At 41.8% G+C, this 20,848-nt stretch overlaps 1 long non-coding RNA gene and 1 pseudogene across 1 annotated transcript in view; both read right to left on the reverse strand.

Moving 5' to 3' along the window:
- Positions 1–1,257: 1,257 nt before the first annotated feature.
- The window catches only part of LOC120438316, an 88,648-nt pseudogene continuing 69,057 nt past the window's right edge, over positions 1,258–20,848 (reverse strand).
- The window catches only part of LOC120438339, a 25,501-nt gene continuing 7,330 nt past the window's right edge, over positions 2,678–20,848 (reverse strand). The window contains exons 2-3 of the long non-coding RNA XR_005611808.1: positions 3,194–3,299; positions 2,678–2,739 (exon numbers count right to left, since the gene is read on the reverse strand). This is a non-coding gene — a long non-coding RNA (uncharacterized LOC120438339). The remainder of the gene's footprint in view (positions 2,740–3,193; positions 3,300–20,848) is intronic.

The following is a 20,848-nucleotide window of genomic DNA, read 5'->3' on the forward strand; positions in this document are numbered from 1 at the left end:
TACCATGGTTCCGAATAGGTAGATATCTTCACCACTCAGGCTCACCCAAGCCCAAACTTCTCGTTGAGAAAGGGGTGTCAATTGCATTTAGGAACCAGTTGATCCAATCCATAATTCCTCTTTTAGGATTTAGAGAACAGACTGTGAGAGAATGTTCCAGGGAAAATACAAAAAAAACACGAGACTAGACAAGGACATAAGCAGGGAAGATAAGGGAGAGGAGAAAAAGTGCGTCCGCCTCCTCCTCATAATACAAACTTCAAATCAACAGGAAAACAGCTGCAGAACATGTGGATCAAAATGAATTAGTTAAAAAACAACACGTGGACTTCAAGGATACAGTAAATACACTAAAGTGAAAGGAGGAGCCAAAATTTGAAGTTATTTGAATTAAGTAAAAGTCACCTGTGATCTTTAAAATGGTCCTGATGTGTGCTGCTGTTTTTAACTTTCAACATTTCTTTGCTGCCACTGTGAATACGAATGTGTTCTGTGCCTAATTAAATAAAGGTTACACTGACTCACTGCTTCATCTTCTGGTACAAACTGGCATTATATGGAAGTACAGCCCAAAACCAGTTTAGCTTGAGTTTCTTTTTTCTGGACATAAAGTCACAGCAGGTGTTGTTTCAAAGCTGGTGGACAGATTTAGTTCATTTTAGAAGTTTTAAGAGCAACTGCTGTGAAAACATTTGCAGTTTTGGGAGAAAATGATTTAAGAGAAGATTTAACACAGCAAAAAATTATATATGAATGAAGGATTGAAAATTAACTGAGGTAACACATAAAATGAATACTACTACTAAACACTACTGTGTCCTAAGGAAACAAAGAATGAAATGTAACAGGGATAACATTTTAGAGAATTAAAATCCCTCAAAGGAAAAAACATAAACTTGATATGCATATCTATACATGCAGCTTTCTAAATGTAACATTCAGGATTATTCACTGCAGGTCCAGAAATCAGAGCTACCTCATCAGATCCAAGTGTGACATCAGCTGACACTCTTTATGGGAGATTCCATCTGAACTCTGTGGAGCCTGATCTCAAGGTTTTTAAGTCTGACCCTGAAACCAGAAGAGTTTCACATTTATCACATTTACAAGTGCCTGATATCCACTTACGAGGACATTATACTGCTACTGTTCTATCAAAATTTTAAAAGAATATTCTCATATGTGGCTCTGATTTTTCATAAAAACAAAAATAAGGTTAAAAAAATCTGGTAATTCTTTGTTTTTACATTCATCCCAATATGCCCCAATATGCCCAAATGTCAAAAGGAAATTAAAAATGCATGCAATGGAAGGAGGTCTTAGGAGGTTAACTCCACTGTGGATGACTTGGTGTGTTTTTAGGCTTCGAGCCAGGGTAAAAGTCTTTCAACACAAGTCGCAGCTGTACGGTTTAAATCCACTGTGGATGAGTTGGTGTTTTTTTAAGGGTCCAGCCTGGGTAAAAGACTTTCCACACAAGTCGCAGCTGTACGGTTTAAATCCACTGTGCATGAGTTGGTGTTTTTTTAAGGGTCCAGCCTGGGTAAAAGACTTTCAACACAAGTCGCAGCTGTACGGTTTAAATCCACTGTGGATGAGTTGGTGTTTTTTTAAGGGTCCAGCCTGGGTAAAAGACTTTCAACACAAGTCGCAGCTGTACGGTTTAAATCCACTGTGGATGAGTTGGTGTTTTTTTAAGTTTCCAGCCTGGGTAAAAGACTTTCCACACAAGTCGCAGCTGTACGGTTTAAATCCACTGTGGATGAGTTGGTGTGTTTTTAAGTATCCAGCCAGGGTAAAAGACTTTCCACACAAGTCACAGCTGTAAGGTTTAACTCCACTGTGGATGCGTTGGTGTGTTTTTAAGTTTCCAGCCAGGGTAAAAGACTTTCCACACAAGTCACAGCTATAAGGTTTAACTCCACTGTGGATGAGTTGGTGTGTTTTTAAGTTTCCAGGCTGGTTAAAAGACTTTCCACACAAGTCACAGCTGTAAGGTTTAACTCCACTGTGGATTAATTGGTGTGTTTTTAAGCTTCCAGCCTGGGTAAAAGACTTTCCACACAAGTCACAGCTGTAAGGCTTAACTCCACTGTGGATGAGTTGGTGTGTTTTGAAGTCTCCAGCCTGGATAAAAGACTTTCCACACAAGTCACAGCTGTACGGTTTAACTCCACTGTGGGTGACTTGGTGTTTTTTTAAGTATCCAGCCCGGGTAAAAGACTTTCCACACAAGTCACAGTTGTACGCTTTAAATCCACTGTGGAAGAATCGGTGTGTATTTAAGGTTTGAGCCCGCGTAAAAGACTTTCCACACAAGTCACAGCTGTACGGTTTAACTCCACTGTGGATGAGTTGGTGAGTTTTTAAGTATCCAGCCAGGGTAAAAGACTTTCCACACAAGTTACAACTGTAAGGTTTAACTCCACTGCGGATGAGTTGGTGTGTTTTTAAGTGTCCAGCCTGGGTAAAAGACTTTCCACACAAGTCACAGCTGTAAGGTTTAACTCCACTGTGGATGAGTTGGTGTTTTTTTAAGTGTCCAGCCTGGGTAAAAGACTTTCCACACAACTCACAGCTGTAAGGTTTAACTCCACTGTGGATGAGTTGGTGTTTTTTTAAGTTTCCAGCCTGGGTAAAATCCTTCCCACACTCATCACAGCTGTAGGTTTTCTCTCCCTTTCTTCTGTGAGGTTTGTCGGCTTCCTGAGTGCGCTGACTTCTCGCTCCATGTTGGTCCTGCAGTGACAGAGATACAAACAGAGGCAGTGAGTGAAATGCAGTCGTGGAACAAACTGAAACTCCCTCCATTGGTGGAATCAAACATGTCAAAAAACACATTGTAGGTGTGTTACCACCACCTTCTGGTGATAGTATCACATTACAATGATGTGCTACAATGAGAGTTGTAATGAAAATGACATTATTGAAGAAATATCGATCAGTAGAGAAACTCTTTTACTTCAGAAAAAATTTTGAGTTCAACTGATGATATTGTTGTTTCAATGTGTGTAGAGAAAATATGATCTTTGTATTTTCTTGTAACGTCTGTGTTTTTTGGTTGTGAATGGAGATTCTGTATATATGGAGGAGCCCAGGATGGAAAAGATAAAGCTGCTGTTGACGTGTTTTTAAAAACCAGCCAGCTGTGCACACAGTTTGAATAACAGTGTAACTGTGATGTTTTTCTCACCTTTTGTGTTGAAGTCATTGTTTCCTCTGTAGTGGCTGAGCTGAGTCCAAATGGCTGAAATTGTTCCTCTGCTGCACCACCAGACTCTCCTCCTCCTGTTACTCAGCTGGGACTCAGAAAGTATATATTTGTATTTTATCTCTGACAAAAAGAAGCAGAGCAAATAAACATGACTAAACTCCTCAGTGACAACAATACCTATGAAGCTTCAAGGTGAAAAACCAGAAGCAACTACAAATAGAAAGTCATCAGTTGCCTACAAGAACTTGAAAGGGAAAAATCTCTGACCCCCTGCATATCACCGCCTTTACCTAGGGGATGCTACACCCTGTATATATGGACTTCCAAAGATCCACAAAGACGGAGTCCGGATCAGTCTCAATGGTAGCAGTATAAACTCAGCCACCTACAACATTTCCAAGCACCTCATTACCATCCTAGCTTCCCTAGGATGGTAATGAGGTTTTTAAAAAACATTTTGAAACTCAATTTGTTGATGTGGAATTCTAAAATTATTTTACAAATGGAGAATTTATTCTACAATTCATCATCTAAGCATCTAATAATTCTGTATTTCGATGTGTGTGGCTATTGTGGTTCTCCATATGGTGGTACAAATAGAGGACATAGAGGAAGTGGCACACATCACGAGGGGGTACATGTTGAAGGTGCTAACAACACACAGTGTGGTTGGCTAGGTTAACTCACAAGCAGAATTTAGCTGTGCCTGACTACAATAGATACTTTCTTCTTTAGATGTTTCTGAAACAAGAAGGTGTAGTAAACAGAGATTTGTTTCAGAAAAAGAGGAAAGTAGTTAAAACGACATACATAAGCACAGAATGTTTTAATCCTACTAACACATACACACACATGCAATGAAGCTCATGAATACCAGATGGTATTTTAAGCCTGTGTTTCTGATTTTATCATCTTGTTCGGCTCACTTAGTGAGATGAGAAGCAATATATGAACTGGTGGACTAATATTATATTAGGAAAGATGATTGAATGATCGCAGGAGTGAACAGAATGCAGCAGAGGGTTTAAATGAGTGAGACCAAGAGATTTTTAGTGTCTTGTTCCTGATGATCAGATAAACAGATGAACAAATCCAGTTAAGGAACGAAGAAGGCCAAAGATTTTAAGTTTTTAGGAATAATTTTTGATTTACGTCTTAAATTGGACAAGCATGTAAAGAAGATTGCTAAGATGGTCAAGGCTAATCTGAATTGTTTTGAGTTAATTCGGCACTATATACCTACTTCAGCAGCTCAGTTATTTATGAATTTGTCACGTTCCTGGGTCTTTTGACCCAGTGTTTTGAGTTCCAGTTCATTTTTGATGTTTATGGTTTATGTTTAAGTTCTTTAGGTCAGCGAAGTTCATTTGGTTATTAGATTCCTCTTGTATTTTCTTCCCCGGTATTTAAGTTTCCCTCACCCTTTGTGTTTCATGCCAAGTGTCTTATGTTATCAAGTTTGTATTGTCATGTCTGCGTCTCATGTTTCCTGTTTTATTTTGAAGGTCTGTGTCCTATGTCAGTGTATTCAGCTTTGCTTCCTTTGTCTCGTTATGTCAGACTAATCACCCTTGTGTGTATTTAGTCTGTGTTTTTGGTCATTCTTTGTCAGGTCGTCTGTTGTTCAAGTCCAAGTTTTTCATGTTATTTGTTTAGTTCTCCCAGTTTAGCTTAATGTTAGTTTTACTTCAGTTTGCCTTGCCCTTTGTTGTGCCTATTTTTTACCAGCCTCATTAAACGGCTCCCTTTTTGTTGGCATCATTTAGGGCTGCACAATTAAACACTAGAAAATCGCAATCTCAACTCATACTTATGTTCAATCTCATTTCCAAATGACAACGATGTTAAAAAGGAAAAAGGAAAAAAAAGAAAAAGATGATGACTGTACCGCATTTTGATCCGGGACATAATCTGCATGAAAACAAGCGCTCACTCTTCATGCTCAACAAATGACAAGGGCGGAGCCTTATACCACGTGATACAGAAGCCAGCTGGCAGGGAAAATACAACGGAGAGCACGTGAGAGAAACTGCCTGAGGGGAGAAAACACAATGAGTGCAGAGGAAAAGCTCGCTGAGGGCGGTGAGAATGACAACCCCCCCTGTAACATTAATTCCAAGAAAAGGTTCTCGTTCCTCCGTGTGGAAGTTTTTTGGTTTCAAAGAAAACAATGAGAGTCAAAAAGATATCATTTGCAAGATGCGTTTTGCCATAGTAGCAGCACCGCAAGCTAACACTACGAATTTGTATAACCACCTTAAATGTCACCATAAAGTGCAATATGACGAAGCTGTAAAGGCCAAGAAAGTGACAAGGAGAAAATCCGTCCCGGTCAACCACCCAAACATCAATAACGGGAACCTTATAAAGCGCTTCCCCATACCCGTCAAACTCCCCCAGGCACAAAGAAATTACGGAGGCTATCACTTATTACCTGGCTAAAGATATGGCTCCCATCAACACTGTGCAAAATGAGAGATTTAGGAAAATGATCAACACCCTAGACAAACCCTACACAGTTCCGTCCTGCAACTATTTTTCAAATATTGCACTACCTGCTCTATACACCAGTGTCGGGCAAGTGTGGAGACGAATTACAAGCAGTAAAACATTTCACGGCAATGACAGACTTATGGTCCAGCCAAACTAAGCGTTATATTTTGTTAATAATTGTGGTTTAAGCTGGCTGCCGGCGGAGCTCACGGGCACGTCACTGCAACCCCCCCTGGCTTCTGCTCCGCGGCTGCTGAGTGACCCCTCATCTGGGACTCTCCTCAGCTCTTTCTGGGATAGTGGCGCGGCTGCCCCTCTGTTGGTCTTCCTTGGTCTCTTGTGTTCTGGGGGCCTCTGGATGTCTGGAGTTTTGATCTCCTCCATACCTGCTTCATGCCCTGGAGGTCGGGGCAGTGGCCCCCCACACCCTCTAGCAGATCATTACATGAGGGAACCTTTTAAAAACAAGCGCGTTCATGCTCACAGGTGTACACACGGGTGATCACACACACAAACTACACCCTTTTTGGCTCCTACCTCAAAGCACACTGTGAGCTGTCGATCTTACGTGCTGCACAATAATGTTTAATATTTAGTATTTACTGTCATATTCCCATATATCATTGTGATCTTGTTTATTACTCTCGTCTTCTTCTGCTTGCTTTCTTTTTTCTTTCTCAACAGGTGATCCAGGTGATCGATATGTATTTTTTTTTTGTCTGCTTATTCTGTTGGTTTTTGTTTTTTTGCCCTTTTCCCCCCGTCCCTCTTCTCAGGTTTTTTTTTTCTTTCCCTCTTTCTTGCTGGGATGGTCACCAAGTAAATCCGTTGGGCATCTTTCTTTGCCTTTAGACAATAATTCTGATGGCAAAAGAACCAAACGGGACAGGTTAAAAAAAAAAATTATAATAATAATAATAATTGTGGTTTACATTTTAAGAAACATCGCTATTACCTACCTCTCTCATCACCTTACACACGGAAAGAATACTGTTCAAAATGGTATTGTTAGAAGTGTTTTAAGTTCTTGTACGTAAGAGTAGACAAGTGAGACATTTAATGTTTTCATGTTCAGTCTGAACTGTTACGAAATTGATGTGCAGTTAACAAGTGAGAGAATCGTGATCTCAATTATAAGCAAAACAAATCGTGCAGCCCTGGCATCATTGCCACATTTTAGAGAAATATAATCTACTTTGTTTTAGGAGTTTTAATCATTTGTGTTTTCTTAGTCTTTAAATGTATAAATAGGATGGCCCCAGAGTGTCTTAATAGATACATCCAGAGACAAGATTGTAATCGTATTACTAGAAGCATGGTGAACGGAAACTGCAAGATATCATATCGCAGACCTAAATTTGGTCAGTCGGCATTTTCCATAAAGGCTTGCAATCTGTGGAACACACTTCCAACCAAAATCAAATTGATTACAGACATCAGATCCTTTCCATTGAAGGTTAAAGTTTGGTTAAAGGGAAATCAGAGATGTAGTCATTTTAACTAATGATTTTATTTTTATTTATTGTCTATTAATTGTAGTTGTATTTATGATATATTTTGGTTTTATGAAAATGTAAAATGTATTTATTTTGATTGTAAGCCCAACAAGGGACAATTGTTGAAAATTAGCAATAGCTATAAACTTATGTGTGTTACATCAGTTTCATGTTTTGTACTTGGACTATGTCAAACTCCACTGTCCCTTTTAAATAAATTTGACTTCAAATGTGTGGGGGAGGCTTTACCATGACATACACCTGGTTACATGGGAAGAAACTTATTATCTAATAGGACATTAGGGTTGTGTGAAATGTGTGTGGCTGGTGGATGAATGTTTTGGGGATTTATTTGGCAGCTACATTTTTTTTTCCAAGTGGAACCTGTCAATAAGTTTTGGTTTGATTTATCAGTTTAAGGAGACGAGTATGCTTTGGCAAGTCCTAAAATTAGACTTTCGTATTTTTATATTTTGTAGTATGTTCTTTTCTTTTTTTCTTTTCATGTTTGAGGAGTGCACTGAGACTGTACTGATAATGGGGGGGAAAATGGATCACTGACTTGACAGTGATACGCAGATTGCACCTACTCCAAGCAGACAAGGAAAGGGTGGATGTATGTATGTTTTTCCAGGAGCAAGAAGATGACAGCGACATCCTAGGGTCGCATGAGCGTGTGGGCCATGCAGACTTAATCTTGTAGTTGTTCATTTCTGTGTGTATTTACCAGCGCTGTGTTATTCATGTTGTAGTGGCACATTTCTTTTGTTATAAATCATATAACATTAATAATAGTAATATTATTTCCTCACTTTAGTGTTCATGTGTTGTATGCATGCATGTAGAATGTTATCACAAGTGGGCCCCATGTTATTGCACCTTCACAGTGGACCCATCGTAGACTGGAAGATCTCCAGACATCCTGCTTTAAGGGAGGTGACAGCGAAAATCGTTTTTAAATACTGAAGCAATTGTTTATTGGCAGACCAAGACTGTGATGATAAAAGGCTTGATTTTTGACATAGTGTTTTTAGTGATGGCATTTCTAGCAATATGACGTTTTTGTTTATTTGCCGAACATATCTCCAAAAATGCATGTCATTGTTGAGAAACTGAACAGCACAGCACACTGGTTTTGCATGCGTGAGGTCGGGTCCAGGATCCAAGACTACGACAGAAAAGCCAATCAGCTGATCACTGATCAGTTTCATGATTGAAGTAGCAACAGGAGAGGGAAGGGGAGAGAAGAAGAGGCAGTCGCTCCATATATCGGTTGTGAAGCTTAGCGTGGGAATGCTTTCTTGCTTTCTCTGAGATGAAATGCTGGTTTCGTACCGATGCTCCAAATGTTCCACCGGACCACTGACAGCACTCTTACGCCACAGCCGCTCTATCACGTGACGCATGCTGCTCCAATGTGCTATGGTTATGAGCTGGGTTACGCTATGTCGCAAGTTTTTGTGAAGTACTTCTGTGATATTTAAAGGATTGGATTAAATTTGTATTTCTTTTCAATAACCGATCGAGTAATTTAGGTGAGTATCAGACCAATACGTAATATCAAATCTGTCCATCTCAAATCTCAACTGCAGGGGCAGAATAATCCCCTAGTCTGCGGAAAAACATATCTCAGGGCAGTCTACCCCTGAGATTGAAGCAAGAAAAGGAGGAAGAACATAGAGAATCACCCAACACGGAAGACACTGAGTGTTGAAGTAGAGAATGTCAAAAGCTCCTACAACAGAGGTTAGGGCTGCATGATTAATTGTTAGAAAATCGCGATCTCGATTCATACTTACGTGAAATCTCATTTCCAAATGACAACGATGTTTTAAAAAAAGAAAAAAAAAAGACAACGACGACTGTACTGCATTTTGATCCGGGACGTAATCTGCATGAAAACAAGCGCTCACTCTTCCTGCTCAACAAATGACAAGGACGGAGCCTTATACCACGTGATACAGAAGCTGTGCCGTGCGATGCTAAAATTGGCAGGGGAAAAACAACGGAGAACACGCCAGGGATGACCAGGAAGTCACAGGAGAAACTCCGTCCCGGTCAACCACCCAAACATCAGTAACGGGAACTGTTCTGTTTTCAATATGTTCATATGCTAATGAGACAAATAAGTGTAAAGTGTATTTCTATTGTTATACATTGGAAAATTGTGAATCTTTTATTTTGACATCTGGATAGACAGGAAGGCTTTTAGTTTGACATGCGCATAGACAGGAAGCAGGAAGGGCAGAGAACAGTGGGAAAGCATGGCTACACCTGTGTAATCATTCATGTGGAATCCAAAGCAATCCTTCAAAGGAGTCCTTCAGAAAGCAATAGTCGTAAGTTCTGTCAGTTCTTTGTATATTAAGCAATTAATAATATGGTGTTTTGAGACATTATTTTGTACCTTCTTTGAAGTGCAGTTAAAGGGTGCAGCTTCTGAGCTAATGATACAAGTGTACGCTCACCCACTACCTGCTTGTTTTTCTTTGTAGTAATATCAGTTTGTATATCTACAGTATACTTATTTCATAGTCTCCTGTGTAAGTGACTGAATATATTTACCTGCTGATTATATGATAATTGATTAAGAGTTTGTATTATGTGTTTTTCTAGTTTCACTCCAGTTCAATGATGTCAGTGCAAGATGATTGCTATGTTTGGAGTCATTAAAGGAGCAAGTACGCTCACCTTCCTGGCTCTTGAAAAGGAGTTTGGCTGGCTGTTTATCTATGTTCACACTCAGGGAGTTTAACACATAGAGAGAACAGTACAGTGAAAGACTATATTCGTCAGAGGGATTCTCCAGCATAGTTATGGATGCCAAAATGGACGACAAAGTGTCATCGGTTTCCAGCTCCAAGCGCACCTCTTCTTCAAAGCATTCAGTAGCCAGCGCCGCTGCAAAAGCCAGAGCTATCGCTGAAGCTGCACGCACCAGGGCCACATTTGCACAGAGGGAGCTCGAAATAAAAAAACAAAAGGCCAAGTTGGATTTAGAAAAGGCTACTCTTGAGGCAGATCTAGAAGCATTGGAACTTGAAAAAGCAGCTGCCGTTGCTGTTGCTGAGGCTGAGGTTTTAGAAGCAGCAGCAGGCATAGACTGTGATGATATACACAGCAACAGGAGTGGCATCTCACCTTTGTCCATCAAACAGCAAACTGAGGCATACCTCGAAGATCAAGCTCGAATCAGTTTTAAACCTGCCATAGATTCTCAAGCCACACTGAGTCCCATCTATGTTAAGAAAGCATCGCTGTCAACAAAACAAGAACTCCCAGAATCCAACGTAGAATATCACACTCTATCCACAAACCCTGGTTACTCACAGCTAAGTGAGCATCAGCCAACTACAGGACAGCAGCCGTTCTCACCTCAGTTCACTCCATTGAGCCCTCGCTATTTTTGTAAGGCATCTTCAGAACGCAGTCCACACATACGGCATTCAGATACTTGTCAAAGGATCAGTATACAGCAAAACTCTCAGACTCCATCTACAGGCATGTTAGACTTTGCAAAGTATCTGGCACGCAGGGAATTAGTAACCGCAGGTCTCACTAAATTTGATGATCAGCCAGAAGGCTACAGAGCTTGGCAGTCATCCTTCGTCAGCACCATTCAGGATTTGGAGCTGACAGCCAGTGAAGAGTTAGATCTACTAGTAAAATGGCTTGGCAAGGAATCATCAGAACATGTAAAAAGGATCCGTGCTGCTCATATCACTAACCCTGAAGCTGCGCTTAATTTGTCATGGTTGAGACTTCAAGAATGTTATGCAACCCCAGAAGTGATAGAGTGTGCTCTCTTTAAGCGACTGGACTGCTTCCCTCGTCTCACGTTGAGAGAAAACATAAAACTAAGGGAATTAAGTGACCTACTGATGGAGCTTTTGGCAGCCAAGGAAGATGGTTATCTACCAGGTCTTAGTTACTTGGATACTCCAAGAGGCATTAACCCCATTGTCGAAAAGCTGCCAGTGAACCTGCAAGAGAAATGGCTCTCCGCTGGTTCAAGGTATAAAGAACAGCATAGGGTATGTTTTCCCCCATTTGCCTTTTTTGTGGATTTTGTCAACAGTGAAGCCAAGGCTAGAAACGATCCTAGTTTTGTTTTGACAAACAGCAGCCGTTATTATAATCGAAATGAAAAACCCATGGCAAATCATGATGGTGGGAGAACTGCCATAGCCGTTCGAAAGACAAATGTGTCTACAGTAGCTAATCCAAGCTCCAGACATAGAGAAGAAACAGATGGCAGAGGCACAAATGATCTTGCTAAGTATTGTCCACTTCACAACAAACCCCACCCTCTGGAAAAATGTAGGGTTTTTAAAGCGAAACCACTCACGGAACGGAAGAAGTTATTAAAGGACCACAGACGGTGCTTTAGGTGCTGCTCAGTTACTCATGTTGCAAGGGAATGTCACATGAACCTACAGTGCAATGAATGTGAGAGTGATAAGCACTGCACTGCTCTTCATCCGGAGACTACTCTCCCAGAAGTGTCGCCTCCTGCATCAGTGTCAGATACAGACCAGCGAAACAACTCCACAACAGAGGTAACCTCAAAGTGCACTGAAGTCTGTGGAGATGGTCTCCTTGAACGATCGTGCGCTAAGATTTGCCTGGTGCGAGTTTTTCCAAAGGGACAACGAGAGCGCTCAGTCAAGATGTATGTCATCCTTGATGACCAGAGCAATCGCTCGCTGGCCAAATCTGAGTTTTTCCAACTCTTTGGGATCACTAGCAACCTTTCCCCATACTTGCTGAAGACATGCGCTGGTACTACTGAGATGACAGGGAGAAAGGCAGTCGGTTTCCAGATTGAGGCTTTAGATGGTGAAGTGTGCTTAGACTTGCCTCCACTCATTGAATGTAATGACATCATGACCAACAGGTCTGAAATCCCCTCACCAGAGGTTGCGGGTTCCCATGCCCACTTGATGCCCATAGCGCCTTACATTCCTGAGATAGATCCCGAAGCACAGATTTTGATCTTACTGGGAAGAGATCTCATTCGTGTGCACAAAGTAAGGCAACAAATTAACGGCCCCCACAATGCTCCCTTTGCCCAGCAGTTGGATTTGGGATGGGTGATAGTTGGGGAAGTTTGCATCAACAGGGCACACAAGCCTACTGTAGCTGTCTATAAGACTAGTGTCCTGCCGAATGGACGTCCATCTTTCATGGTGCCATGCCAGAATGAAATATCTGTGAAAGAAAAGTTGGCGTATGGCGGGGAGCAAAGACCCAATGTTCACCCTTTCCTGTCCAGTTATGGCTCCATCAACGTGCCTGCTGAGGAAAAACTTGGGGTAAGCGTATTCACAAGACAAACGTGTGATAACGAACCCGCTTTGTCGTTTGAAGATGAGAGCTTTCTGAACATCATGCAGAAGGAGTTCTGTCAGAATGAACAAAACAGCTGGGTTGCTCCTCTGCCATTCAGGTCGCCCAGACCACGCCTACCAAACAACCGTCCTCAAGCCTTGTCTCGTCTCCACTCTCTGGATCGCACATTGGGCAAAAATCCTAAAATGAAAGAGCAGTTCATTGCGTTCATGAAGAAGCTCTTTGAAAATGGGCACGCTGAGAAGGCACCTTCTCTCCAAGAACATGAAGAATGTTGGTATTTACCCATTTTTGGGGTCTACCACCCCCAAAAACCCGATCAAATACGTGTGGTATTTGACTCAAGTGCACAAGAAAGTGGCATTTCTCTTAATGGCGTCCTGCTCTCAGGCCCTGACCTAAATAACTCCCTGTTAGGCGTGCTGCTCAGGTTCAGAAAGGACATTGTTGCTGTGACGGCCGACATCCAACAGATGTTCTATGGTTTCATGGTGAGAGAGGACCACAGAAATTATCTAAGATTTCTTTGGCACAAAGATCATGACCTGACAAAGGAAGTAGTGGAATACCGCATGCGCGTGCATGTGTTTGGGAATAGCCCTTCACCTGCAGTCGCTATATATGGACTTCGAAGAGCTTCCCAAGAGGGTGAGCACAAATACGGACCTGACACACGCCAGTTTGTGGAGAGACACTTTTATGTGGACGACGGACTGATCTCTCTCTCGACAGAAGCAGAGGCTATTGACCTTCTCAAGCGCACCCAAGCATCACTGGCAGAATCTAATCTTAAACTGCATAAGATTGCTTCGAACAGTATCAAAGTGATGCAGGCTTTCACCCCTGAAGATCTGGCTACAGGTTTAAAAGACTTGGCGCTAAATGAGGAAGTTCTCCCAGCGCAAAGAAGCCTTGGTCTGTGCTGGAGGATAGATTCTGACACCTTCACATTCAAGGTTGCAGCTGACGATAAACCCTTCACTCGCCGAGGAGTGCTATCGACAGTTAACAGCCTCTTCGACCCACTGGGCTTGGCCGCTCCAGTGACCATCCGAGGACGAGCACTACTAAGGGAACTTTCAGCTGACATATGCGACTGGGATAGAGAACTTCCCACAAACAAGTTAAATGAATGGGAAACATGGAGAAGATCACTACAGGATTTAAGTAATCTTCAGCTTCCTCGTGCCTACATACAACAGTCCCTCTCCACTGCCATGTATACTGAGCTTTGTGTATTTTCTGACGCCTCAAACTGGGCCATAGGAGCAGTAGCTTACCTGAAAGTCATCACTACAGATGGACAGTGTCGAGTCGGCTTTGTACTTGGGAAAGCCAAGCTAGCTCCTAAACCAGAGCCCACAATCCCTCGCCTGGAACTCTGTGGGGCAGTGCTGGCCGTCGAAGTGGCAGAACTAATCCTCAGGGAACTCGATCTTAAACCTGATACTGTGAAGTTTTTCTGTGACAGCAAGGTGGTTCTCGGATACATCCACAATGATTCTAAACGATTCTATGTGTATGTGCACAATCGTGTTCACCGAATTCGACAGACAACTTCTCCTCAGCAGTGGCACTACGTGCCAACAGATCAGAATCCAGCTGACCTAGCCACCAGATCGGTCCCAGCATCTCGGCTTGGAGAGACTATGTGGTTTACAGGTCCAGATTTTCTTCACAAGCCTCCTGTGGCTCAAACATTTGAGCCCTTTGAACTGGTCGAACCAGATACAGACGTGGAGGTAAGACCACAGCTGACATCCTGTGCTACCCATATAACCGAGGGTAAGCTGACTTCAAATAGGTTCCAACGCTTCTCCACCTGGAGGTCTTTACTGAGAGCAGTTGCCTTCTTGAGCCACCAGACTCAATCATTCAGTACCAACCCCCCAAATACTTGTAGAGGATGGCATATGTGCAACAAACTTCATACTCCAGAAGAACTGGAGGCAGCAAAGCTGACCATACTTAGGTTGGTCCAAAGGGACGCTTATCCTGAAGAGTATGTTGCACTGCAAGAGAATAGAGCAATTTCAAAGACAAGCACAATCCTCAAGCTGGACCCTTTCATGGACAACGGTCTTTTACGGGTTGGTGGACGTCTGAAACACTCCACTGTTAGTCTTGGAATGAAAAATCCAATCATTCTTCCAAAACAGAGTCATGTGACCAAATTGCTAGTGACCCATTACCATGAAAAGATAAAACACCAAGGACGACAGTTTACAGAAGGGGCAATCAGAGCGGAAGGCCTGTGGATTGTTGCTGGCAAAAGGTTGATTAGCTCTGTAATCCATTCCTGTATTGTCTGCCGAAAGCTGAGAGGAAAACTGGAAGTCCAGAAAATGGCCGACCTTCCCCCAGAACGTCTGAGCATGTCTCCTCCCTTTACATATGTAGGGTTGGATGTTTTTGGTCCGTGGGAGGTAATCACCCGAAGAACCCGAGGTGGAGCAGCTCAGAGTAAGCGATGGGCGATCCTTTTCACATGCATGAGTACCAGGGCTGTGCATATAGAAGTCATTGAGTCCATGGACTCAAGTAGCTGCATCAATGCACTACGCAGACTTTTTGCTTTAAGAGGGCCTGTGAAGCAGCTGAGGTCAGACTGTGGTACAAACTTTGTTGGAGCATGTTCTGAATTAGGAATAAGACAAGATGATCAGAGTCAAGACAAGATCCTGAGATACCTCTACGAACACGGCTGTACATGGGAGTTCAACCCCCCGCATGCCTCGCATATGGGAGGTGTGTGGGAGCGCATGATTGGGGTAACCAGGAGGATACTGGACTCCATGTTGTCTCACGGTAAACACAGTTCCTTGACTCATGAAGTGCTCTGTACCTTGATGGCAGAGGTGTCTGCTATAATCAACGCGAGGCCATTGATCCCAGTCTCCTCCGATCCTTCTTCACCACTGCTGCTGACTCCCGCTATGATAGTAACGCAGAAACCTGGTGTACCACCTCCAGCTGGCGAGTTTGTTGGAAAAGAACTTTTGAAGTGCCAGTGGAGACGAGTACAGGCACTTGCTGACGAATTCTGGACCCGATGGAGAAATGAATATCTACACACTCTGCAGCCAAGACGCAAGTGGCAAGTAGCATGTCGCAACTTACAAGTGGGTGATGTAGTGTTGCTCAAACAGAAGCAGTCATCTCGTAACGAGTGGCCGATGGGGTTGGTCACTACCACCTTTCCAAGTAGTGATGGGAAGGTGCGCAAAGTGGAAGTCAGAACAACATCACAAGACAAAGTAAAGACTTTCTCAAGGCCTATAAGTGATGTTATTTTGCTCTTATCAATCGAGAGTCAGAAGTCAACCAAAGACAGTTAAGCACAAAGTGGCATATTTGGGAATGCCAGACGGGGAGTGTTCTGTTTTCAATATGTTCATATGCTAATGAGACAAATAAGTGTAAAGTGTATTTCTATTGTTATACATTGGAAAATTGTGAATCTTTTATTTTGACATCTGGATAGACAGGAAGGCTTTTAGTTTGACATGCGCATAGACAGGAAGCAGGAAGGGCAGAGAACAGTGGGAAAGCATGGCTACACCTGTGTAATCATTCATGTGGAATCCAAAGCAATCCTTCAAAGGAGTCCTTCAGAAAGCAATAGTCGTAAGTTCTGTCAGTTCTTTGTATATTAAGCAATTAATAATATGGTGTTTTGAGACATTATTTTGTACCTTCTTTGAAGTGCAGTTAAAGGGTGCAGCTTCTGAGCTAATGATACAAGTGTACGCTCACCCACTACCTGCTTGTTTTTCTTTGTAGTAATATCAGTTTGTATATCTACAGTATACTTATTTCATAGTCTCCTGTGTAAGTGACTGAATATATTTACCTGCTGATTATATGATAATTGATTAAGAGTTTGTATTATGTGTTTTTCTAGTTTCACTCCAGTTCAATGATGTCAGTGCAAGATGATTGCTATGTTTGGAGTCATTAAAGGAGCAAGTACGCTCACCTTCCTGGCTCTTGAAAAGGAGTTTGGCTGGCTGTTTATCTATGTTCACACTCAGGGAGTTTAACACATAGAGAGAACAGTACAGGAACCTTATACAGCGCTTCCCTATACCCGTCGAACTCCCGCAGGCACAAAGAAATTACGGAGGCTATCACTTATCACCTGCACTGTAAACCCGAATGTTCAAAGTAATTAAATAGATTAAGTAGTGTATACTCAAAGTCTTTAAAAAGTTCTGTTAACTTAAATATGTCAAGTTCGTGTAACATGTTCTTCTTTTTGAGTAAATGAAACTAATAATTTTTGATTGAATTGAACTATTTCTATATTAAGTAAGCATCACTTAAAATCATAACTTAAGCACAACGTAACATGGTTAAGTTAGGACATATAAGAATGGTAAAGTCCTGTTATTTTTGTTGTTTCAAGTAGGTAGGATTTAATAATAAACTTAATTTATGTAGCACATGCTAAAATACAATAAAATCTCAAAGTGTTTCACCAAATAAGTAAAATCAAATTGTCTTAAATGCATTAGTGGAAGAAAAAATGTATTTATTTTAATAGTCATTGTCTTATCAATGTCCTATATGTATTTTTTTAAATTTTTTCCGTAAGTGTTAAGCAGCTGCAGGAATCAATTTTTATTCCGAGTTAATCTCTGATTCACCCTCCGAAGCGGAAGGCGGCGCTAATGAACATTATACACTATACACATTTACCGCTATTTTGAAAAAAAAATACGAAACACAGAAGAAGTAAAGGTATATGGGCGGGAAACAGCACCAAAGAGGAAACACGGACGACTGGAGAAAGTTGGACCTAACGGCAGCAACTAGCATCACTGGACTTACAGTAAGTTTTCAATGTTGATATTAGTTTATTGTTAAAATACAAATATTTAGTTGTATTTTGGGTGCGTGTTGAAAAGAATAGCAGAAATGTCAGGTCCGTGTTTTTTATGTGCTTTGCTGCTCTCCCCGAAGGAAACTTTGCGCTTGCAGAGCTAGCATTAAGTTGTTGTAATGAGGGTCGCAGGCTGTTTAAAAAGTTAGATACTACTTGTTCTAGAGGTGGCGCCCGATCGCCTAGTCTGAAACAAAGTGTTTTAATCTCTCTAAATTTTGAAACCCCCTCTCATGACTCAGAATAGTTGGGTCCAAACAAGCCCGTTGTCCCTGCAGTTACACAGCGGAGATACCGGTCTGCAGTGAGAGTGCTTTCAAGCCGTTTTCTTGTTCGAAACGCTATATTTTAAACTATATGTGCGAATAAGTGGTGCAGGTGTATTAGGCGTTTGAGCGACGATCTCGATAGGTGTTTTTTATATATATCAGTCACTTTACGCCGTAGAATGATCGGGAAACTCATCCTTCTAATACACCTGCTCTGATGTTGTTCACAAGCCAGAGTTAGAGGGCCAATGAAAGAGCACGGCGCACGCATCGTCTCCTCTCACTTTGCCTAATTAGTGGAATCACTTGTCAATCAACTTCTGCCAACCCAGGGCTCGCAAAATTTCAAAATCCCTGGTAGCCCTTCGGGCAGGCACTCTTCAGTTTGTGGTAGCCCAAAATAAATTTAAGTAGCCCGAATAAAAAAAGAGAGCAATTTTTTGATTGATGTTTTTTTTTTCCTCTTTTGTTTCCATTACAATATTATACATTAAAGTATAATATTGTAACGGAAACAAAACATTAATCAAAAAATTGTTGAAACACAAATTACAACATTGTATAAAAATTACAATCATCAACTCAAATACTTGGTTCTAATTGAACAGAAATTTCTATGACCTTGTAAGAACTGTGTAGAACATGAATCAGTTTGTGTCAGATCCTGAATTTGAAATTTCCACTGAAGTCACGGGTAAGAGATAAGTGGAACCAAGATCTAGGACATTTTTTTTAAGTTTGCAAAGACTGCTAAATTTTGCCAATGGTAGTTCACTCTTTGCAACATAGTAAGCTGTTCTAAACAGATTTTTCAGGTTTATTTTTAGTATGTTCTTTGCAATTGGTGTTTGTTCTGGGAAAGCTATTGCAGACTGAGCAATAATGAATTTCTTGCATTTCTCATGGGTTCTAATGCGGGTCTTTCTTAAAATTACTGGTCCCAGTAACAAAGGCGCTTGTCGACTCAGAAATCGAGGGAAACCAACAACGCACCCGGCAGAACATTATGTTATTTACAGGGGTGCACATAAGTGGTCCGCTGGTGCGCATTTGCTGTCAAAATAAAAGACGCGCACCAGATAAGAAGTTGCTACGCATGCTTGCGCATATATAAAAGGCACTGTTTTTTTTTGTCCGCTAGAGTGGGATTTTCACGGCATATTCTGCACCACATTTCTGTGCGTTCATCATTTGCTTGAAGCCAGCTCACCTGCTGCAACCACTTTTCCGATAATACGCGCTTCTTTTGCGGTTCGGACTCCTTCTGACATTTCTTTGGAGGTGGAGGAACACCAAAGTAATTGCTTAAAGGAGCTTGCTTCTTCATCTTTAAGAGTTCTAAACAAATGTCTGTACATAAGATTTTCTCCTCCAGAAAATCTTATGTACGCAAACGCCGCTGTTAAACTTCTTATCTGGTGCGCTTTTTTTTTTTGACAGCGAATGCGCACCTCATGGACCACTTATGTGCACCCCTGGTTATTTAGCTTGTCATATTCCAGCCACAGAAATTCTTTTTGTCCATGAAACCATAAAGCTTCACTTTCTTTTTCCCTCATAGTCTGATTTGTCATAACTTTTGTGTTTTGTGGTAAGCTTTTCTTTGGTTGTCACTTCTTCACCCTGACTTGTCTTATTTGGCTCAGCAGAACTAAAATATATATCCTGCTGCTTTTACACACGCACTCACATAACGCTCAGCGATTCTCTGCGCGATCAACCTCTCACGTTTAAGCTTGCTGCGGGAGAGTTCACTTGTCAGGTTTGAATAGTAAGCTAATGAGTGATAAGACGATGTCAGAGGAATTGGTGTGCAATTAATCGTCACTCACCAATCAGTACTGCCGCTCTCTATCCACAGTATTTCTGAGTTCGCGCCATTACCCCGATTCATAGCGGAAGCCGGTTTTTTACTTCCGCTTGCGCTGTTGTTGACAGTTGCGGGGTTACACCTTCACTGTTGATAAAGATTGATTTACCTGGAGTAAATGGCAACACATCGAAGGTGGATACACAGTAGAGATGTTTTAAAAAGCAGCGAGGACAGTTCAGTTGCAGTGCCTCACCCATCACTTCTCACGGAGTGGGTAGATGACATGAAACTATGGCCCGATGTTAGCTACATCGACATTATTAATTACCTTGTATTTTCCGAAGGCGTTGATGGCGAGGAATTACAGGAAGTGCAGAATTATTAGGCAAATGAGTATTTTGTCCACATCATCCTCTTCATGCATGTTGTCTTACTCCAAGCTGTATAGGCTCAAAAGCCTACTACCAATTAAGCATATTAGGTGATGTGCATCTCTGTAATGAGAAGGGGTGTGGTCTAATGACATCAACACCCTATATCAGGTGTGCATAATTATTAGGCAACTTCCTTTCCTTTGGCAAAATGGGTCAAAAGAAGGACTTGACAGGCTCAGAAAAGTCAAAAATAGTGAGATATCTTGCAGAGGGATGCAGCAGTCTTAAAATTGCAAAGCTTCTGAAGCGTGATCATCGAACAATCAAGCGTTTCAGTCAAAATAGTCAACAGGGTCGCAAGAAGCGTGTGGAAAAACCAAGGCGCAAAATAACTGCCCATGAACTGAGAAAAGTCAAGCGTGCAGCTGCCAAGATGCCACTTGCCACCAGTTTGGCCATATTTCAGAGCTGCAACATCACTGGAGTGCCCAAAAGCACAAGGTGTGCAATACTCAGAGACATGGCCAAGGTAAGAAAGGCTGAAAGATGACCACCACTGAACAAGACACACAAGCTGAAACATCAAGACTGGGCCAAGAAATACCTCAAGACTGATTTTTCTAAGGTTTTATGGACTGATGAAATGAGAGTGAGTCTTGATGGGCCAGATGGATGGGCCCGTGGCTGGATTGGTAAAGGGCAGAGAGCTCCAGTCCGACTCAGATGCCAGCAAGGTGGAGGTGGAGTACTGGTTTGGGCTGGTATCATCAAAGATGAGCTTGTGGGGCCTTTTCGGGTTGAGGATGGAGTCAAGCTCAACTCCCAGTCCTACTGCCAGTTTCTGGAAGACACCTTCTTCAAGCAGTGGTACAGGAAGAAGTCTGCATCCTTCAAGAAAAACATGATTTTCATGCAGGACAATGCTCCATCACACGCGTCCAAGTACTCCACA

Source organism: Oreochromis aureus, linkage group 3 (assembly GCF_013358895.1).
Source record: "Oreochromis aureus strain Israel breed Guangdong linkage group 3, ZZ_aureus, whole genome shotgun sequence".
NCBI classification, from domain to species: Eukaryota; Metazoa; Chordata; class Actinopteri; order Cichliformes; family Cichlidae; genus Oreochromis; species Oreochromis aureus.